General features: G+C 46.4%; 1 pseudogene; it reads left to right on the top strand.

The window, feature by feature from the left end:
• The first annotated feature begins 880 nt into the window (after nt 1-880).
• Nucleotides 881-2091, top strand: LOC115384837 (fibroblast growth factor-binding protein 1-like; annotated as a pseudogene).
• Nucleotides 2092-6071: the final 3980 nt, after the last annotated feature.

Below are 6071 nucleotides of genomic sequence, written 5' to 3'. Positions count from 1 at the left end.
TCTTTCGCAGAGCTTCTAATGAACCCAGGTGGTGCTGCTGAGCAGTGAGATGTGAAGACACATCACACTGCTGTTTGTCTGGTCCATGTAAGAAGAACACGTAAGAGAAGAAAAGAAATTATATAATATAAATATTATATAAAATTGATACATAAAATTTGCATCACCGTAATAAAAGGCATTTCCATGTCCGGGGAACTTCACCCTGCCTGATAATAAGTCTAGACTAAAATTTAAATGTGAAATCTGTTTTTTTTTTTTTTTTTTGGGGGGGGGTTGTGTACATGTGAAAATCTGTTTTTTTTTTTTTTTTTGGGGCCAGTTATTGTCAGTATCACAATTAAGCTTTCATCTCACCTTTTTATTCTCACACTTTGTCCAAATGCACTGCAGCCTTTCACTCTTCATGCTGTTGACATTTTAGGACACCAATGGTGCCACTGGCTGTGGTTTCTCCCCATTTTACACTTGTCTGTCAACACTAGTCAGCATGCATAGTGGATGGGCTGATCTGACAGAGGCGCTCCTCAGCAGTGAACTCCATTCAGGACAGGTGGAGAATTTCAGTTTGCGACTGAAACGAGTTTCTGCATTTGACTCGGGTGGGGTTGAAGAAGTGATGAGGTTTATCTGTGGGAGGTTTTACTGTTTCAGTCTTTCATGTTCAGTACTCAGATCTTTGTTGGCGGCAGGAATTCAGTTTGGACATGTCAGGTCACGCAGGAACAGGAACAAAAAAAAAAAAACAGGAGCCTTCCCATCAGCGACAGTACAGTAGTCAACTTTTTCTCAATGGATGGGCGCTTACCTAACACCGTGTGTGCGCGAGCGCGTGTGTGTGGCGGGATGGTGGGCGTGGCAGCCTGTGTGTATGAAAGCCATGTGCCAGGACGCACGAATCCACAGCGCAGTTTTACGCACAGAAACGCGCATCAATCTCGGTAAGTTAAACTTACTTTAAGTATTTTTTTTTTGTACTGTCAATTAAAAAATATCTTTGCTATGATTTAATCAGTTTTCATTTTTCTAAAGTTAAATTCTTCCCCCAACTCTTCTCCTTTCAGGATTTTTTTCTAATCTGACACCATGATGCTGTTGAGGTCTTTTGCGCCCTGGTTGCTGTTGGCTTTCCTGGCTCAGCAGGTCTCTTCATCCTGGACTGGACGAGGCAGCAGAACGCGTCCTCATCACCTGGTCGACTCCCAAATGGGGTGGTGGGAAAGGGCAAGTTCACCAACAACAAGATGCTGTGCCTCTGGCACGCCGTAGACGTCTCGAACGCGACCAGGATCGAGATCGGATGTGACCCGGGCGCGTTCAACAAGAGCGACTCTTCGCACTGCAGTGTAGCTACGTGGGGAAACCTCAGAAATGCTCCATGTACAAGTCCAACCCAGAGGCGTTCTGGAAGCGGGTGGCGCGCAGGCTCAAGAAGATCCAGGTCAAACTGTGCAAGGATGAGCGCGCGCAGTGCAGGCTGCGTCCTGTGGACGCTCGCAGCGAGACGCGCATTTCAAGCTGGACCCCAAGAGCACCAGATCTTCGGTCCGCCCTCGGGTTCCCACATCCCTCAGCCACGTCCACCAGGTTCCCAGCCCCGGTTCCCACCCTGGCCACCCACAAACTGCACGTCCCGTGAGGAGCGGCTGAAAACGGCGGAGGAGTACTGCAGCAGCGACTGGGCCAGCGTGTGCTCCTTCTCCTCCCCTCCTGCAGAGCGACGGCTGCTAGGAGGGCTGCAGTGCAGACGCGACGCTTCTCGGCATCTGTACCCAGGTTGTCCCTCGATGTGGATTTTAAAAACGTGAACTCATTTCAGTCTATTCCATATGTATGCGTCAGGTGCGCGCGCTTTTCTGAATGTGGCTCAACAGAATTGGACTGAATGTAATGTTTTATTTAATTTGCGACCCAAGAGCAGTTGTGGAGACTTTTTTTTTTTTTTGTATCCAGGGTTCAAATAAAGAAAAGTACTCAACATGTCGATTTAGCTACAATAATACTATTGTTTTGAAGAGTACTCAATCACAACTAAAATTATTGTTTGTAAAAAAAAAAAAAAAAAAAACTTAGGTAAAGTACAAAATACTTCTTAAGTATTTTGTATTTTCTTTGTCAGACGTATTAAATTGGATTATTTGTAAGGAATTTGGTTAAATTAACCTGTTTAATGTATATGTTCAAATTACATTTCCCAGGTTAGGTTCCATGTTACAAATTGTACTTAATCATCCCAGCCAAAATTCCACCAAACTACTCCAGTGTAAGTAATTTGATAACTTTTATCCCATATGAATATGAATATTTTCCTCATCACATGTTGTGACAGCTGCTGCGCAAATGAATGTGACTACATTTTACTTTGAATGATCCCAACATGATCAAACATCACAGGTAGTTTCTACTTTAAGATTCATTTAAGATGATTAGCACCTCAAGGCTGTTTATACATTTCTGCCTGTGAATACATTCACATACTAAAGATACTTTCACTGAAAATAATCATCTTGATTGTCAAGTGAATTAAGTGATTTGATGAAAATCATCTGTGTTTTTCTCTCTTAGAAAATGATCCGTACCCTCCATGGTTGTTTCTTTCACAAAACTGATTGTTGTGTAGATTGAACCCACATACGAACCAGATTGCCATGGTTTTCTTTTTGCTTTTGATCATCAATCACTAAAAATAAACAAATACCACTGTATTTATGCACTGCAAATAAACATTTTCCATTTATACAATGCTGATTGTTGTCCTGTGTAATATAATATGCTTCTATATGCAGCAGTCACCTGTAAATACATGAGAATGTTCTCATTCTGAAGGACATTTTTCTATTTGCTTGTGAAACACAATAAAAATAGCAAAAACTTTCTTCATTCCAGATTGGGTGTTGGAGGCTCACTCTGAAATATCAGCTGATATATCCAAACTAAAAGAACTTGCGCCTCATATCATATATTATCCCACCTGTGAATTAAACCACAGCCCTCCCAGTTATTGTTAAGGTTAAAGAGCCACACACCCATGAAAGACTGTTACTCCAACAAACAAGTGGCGTCGATTGAAAGCGCCATCGAATTATGAGGCTTGTTCCTCCAGTTTCCTGCAGCAGTCTCTAATTACTTTCTCAGTGACAGCAGCCAGCTGTTTCTAAGATGTAAAGACTGCCACGATCCAAGTGTGTGTGTGTTGTGTGGTGTGTGTGGTGTGTGTGTGTTCTCGTATTCTATCCTTGTTGGGGCCAAATGTCCCCACAAGGATGCAAAACGTGGAACGACGTGCCTTGTGGGGACCTTTTTCCGGTCCTCAGTAGGAGAAACAGTGTTTTCTTGACCATGTTGTTGTTACTGAAAAAGTAAAAGTGCAAAAACATTTCTTTAGGGTTAGGCTTTATTGTGGTGTGGGTTAGGGTTAGGGTAAGGGTCAGGGTTAGGGGCTAGACATGAATGGGAGTCAATGGACGGTCCCCACAAGGATAGAAATACAAGACTGGGCGTGTGAGTGTGTGTGTGTGTGTGTGTGTGTGTGTGTGTGTGTGACTAAGAAGTGCAACCCCATGTGGATCTTAATGTTTTCCTGTGTGCTCTTGACCTTCGTCGCCCCTGACCCGCTCTTTATCTCCAAAGACACATAAAAAGCCAACCAGAGAGTGATTTCTCCCCTTTAACTGAACTTCGCTGTGTTTGATGGCACTGAGGGGGGTTTTCCTACAAGACTGACCCCCTTCCCAAAGCTCAAGGACACATATTCCAGCAACACCACAGAGACAGGAGAAGTAGTTAGAGGTCAAAGGTGACGAAGGACAGGCACAAGGAGTGGTTTAAAGAAGAGTCCTCTCTTTGTCATTGTTAGCTCATTTCTTTCACGTCAGTTGGGCTCCGACAAATCAAAAAAGACTCAGGCTGCAGCAGGTTGATGTGTCCAACCGTGAGTTCAAAGGACTGACTTTTCAGGGAGAAGAAGCATTAAACACATGCAGATGGCACTTTCATACATTATCTTTCTTTAAAAAGAAATCTAACTTAAAGAAAAGTGACTAGATCGAAGTTCAGCTTTCAATGATATAAGCCAACAAGTTGATTAATTTTCACACTCCTCATGTTGGTTAACATATGACAGAAATATTAACAAACAGTATGGAATCTTTATGTTTGTCTCCAAAAATACAAATCCCCTCAAGGAAACGAGTTTTATGTCTCCACGGCTTCCTGGTGCTGTGACATTCTCCCCCACTTCATTCTCACAGTGACTCCCACATGTAAATTCCAATGAAATGTTAGATTATTGGACATGTGCTGAGATGTTTGGTTACTTTTGGCTTCACTCTTGTTCTCACGTTAGGTTTGTTTTCTACCTGCTGCGAATGAGTCATTACATAAAAGTATCGTAAAGTGGAGGAGTGAATTTTCTTCTCATCATAGTAGAATGAGTTGTTGAGTGACGATGCGGAGGCACCAAATATATCAGCTACTATACACCATAGCTTGGGATGCCACAAGTAAGTTACAAACTGTAAAAAAGATAATAATTTTCAGGTGTAAAGAGAAAGTTTAAGGTCAGTGCTCATCTTGACTCCATGTCGCTCTGGACATTAAGCGCACTCCGGTTTTTTGACACCTGGACCTTATTTATAGGTGTGTGCATGCTCATATACTCACTCAGATAAACATTGTGCAGCTCGGAGTCCTTCAGAAGTTATTTAGATCCAACTGATTTAGCCGCACTTAGCGGGGGCCACGGCAATGGAGCTTCAGCACAGGACATAATCTCTGCAAAATCGCTCTTTTTCGGCTATATTTTTTCATCCATCACCAGTGTTATCATAAAGTCAGCTCATCTACCCTCTTCAGGTGGTCAGCTGACAGTTTTCGCAAACTTAGCCACAATTAGCTCGGATGGGAACGTTGGAGCTCCTCTCCCCTCTCTCCTGAGTCCCTCGGCTGTCACGGCGCGCTGGGTGCCTGACTTCCAGGGGCCGAGTTGGGGCCGATTGGGTAAACGGCCCGGAGCTGCTTCACGGAGGCGACGGGAGAGCTCCAGCAGCCGCGGCCTGCTTCACGCACCTCCGTGGTTATGCAGCGGGTTCCCGCGCGCTCCGTGGCCGGCACAGAACACGTCTCCCGCCCGGAGTGGAGATCCAGAGCTGCCGTGCCGCGGCTTGCTCCATGGAGGCGCGTGAAGCAGGCCGCGGATTCCAGGGCCGAGTTGGGGCTGATTGGGTAAACGCCCGGAGCTGCTCCATGGAGGTTGACGGGAGAGCTCTGGATCTCTGCTCCCGGGCGGAGACGCGCTCCGTGCCGGCAGTGTCGAGAAGAGCGAAGCGCAGCAAATCCCTCAGAGCAGAGCTTTGAGCATCCACCCTGGGGCGCTCCTGGAAGTCTCTCTTCATCGAGAGTCTCTGGAGGTCTCCAAGCCGGGCGAGAAGCGCTGTGCGTGGGCCGCGGGGCGGCTGACGGGAGAGGCTCCAGCATCTGAGTTAATTGTGGCTAAGTTAGCACGTGTCAGAGAAGAGCTAAGCACAGCAGATCCCATCAGAGCAGAGCAGAGCAGAGCTTTGAGGATCCAACCCCGGACAGAAAGGCAACCCGGGGCCGCCAAGGGGCCCCCTGCCCGGCACGGCTCCCAGCGCCACCGCCATTTCGGACGGTTCCCCCGACCCAGCGGCCTAGCCTCCAGGTCCGGCTCCGCAGGCAGGCAACCGGAAACACTCGCCGGTCACCCCTTGCCGTCTACCGTCTTCAGGTGGGTCAGCTGACCCACCTGAAGACGGTAGACGCTGACTTTATGCAGCCTCCCGGCAAGTCAGATACCCGGGCGCCGTGACAGCCAGGCTGACTCAAAGTGCTTCTCTGCTGAGGAGAGGAGCTGCAACATTCCCATCAGAGCTATTTGTGGCTAAGTTAGGGAAAACTGTCAGCTGACCCACCTGAAGAGGGTACACGAGCTGACTTTATGATAACACTGGCGATGGATGAAGAAATACTGAAATGAGTGATTTTGCAGAGATGATGTCCCGCACTAAAGCTCCATTGCCGTGGCCCCCGCTAAGTACGGCTAAATCAGTTGG

The sequence above is a fragment of the Salarias fasciatus genome, unplaced genomic scaffold (assembly GCF_902148845.1).
Source record: "Salarias fasciatus unplaced genomic scaffold, fSalaFa1.1, whole genome shotgun sequence".
NCBI lineage: Eukaryota > Metazoa > Chordata > Actinopteri > Blenniiformes > Blenniidae > Salarias > Salarias fasciatus.
Note: the sequence above shows the minus strand (reverse complement) of the source record. Positions and strands in the feature narration are given on the sequence as shown.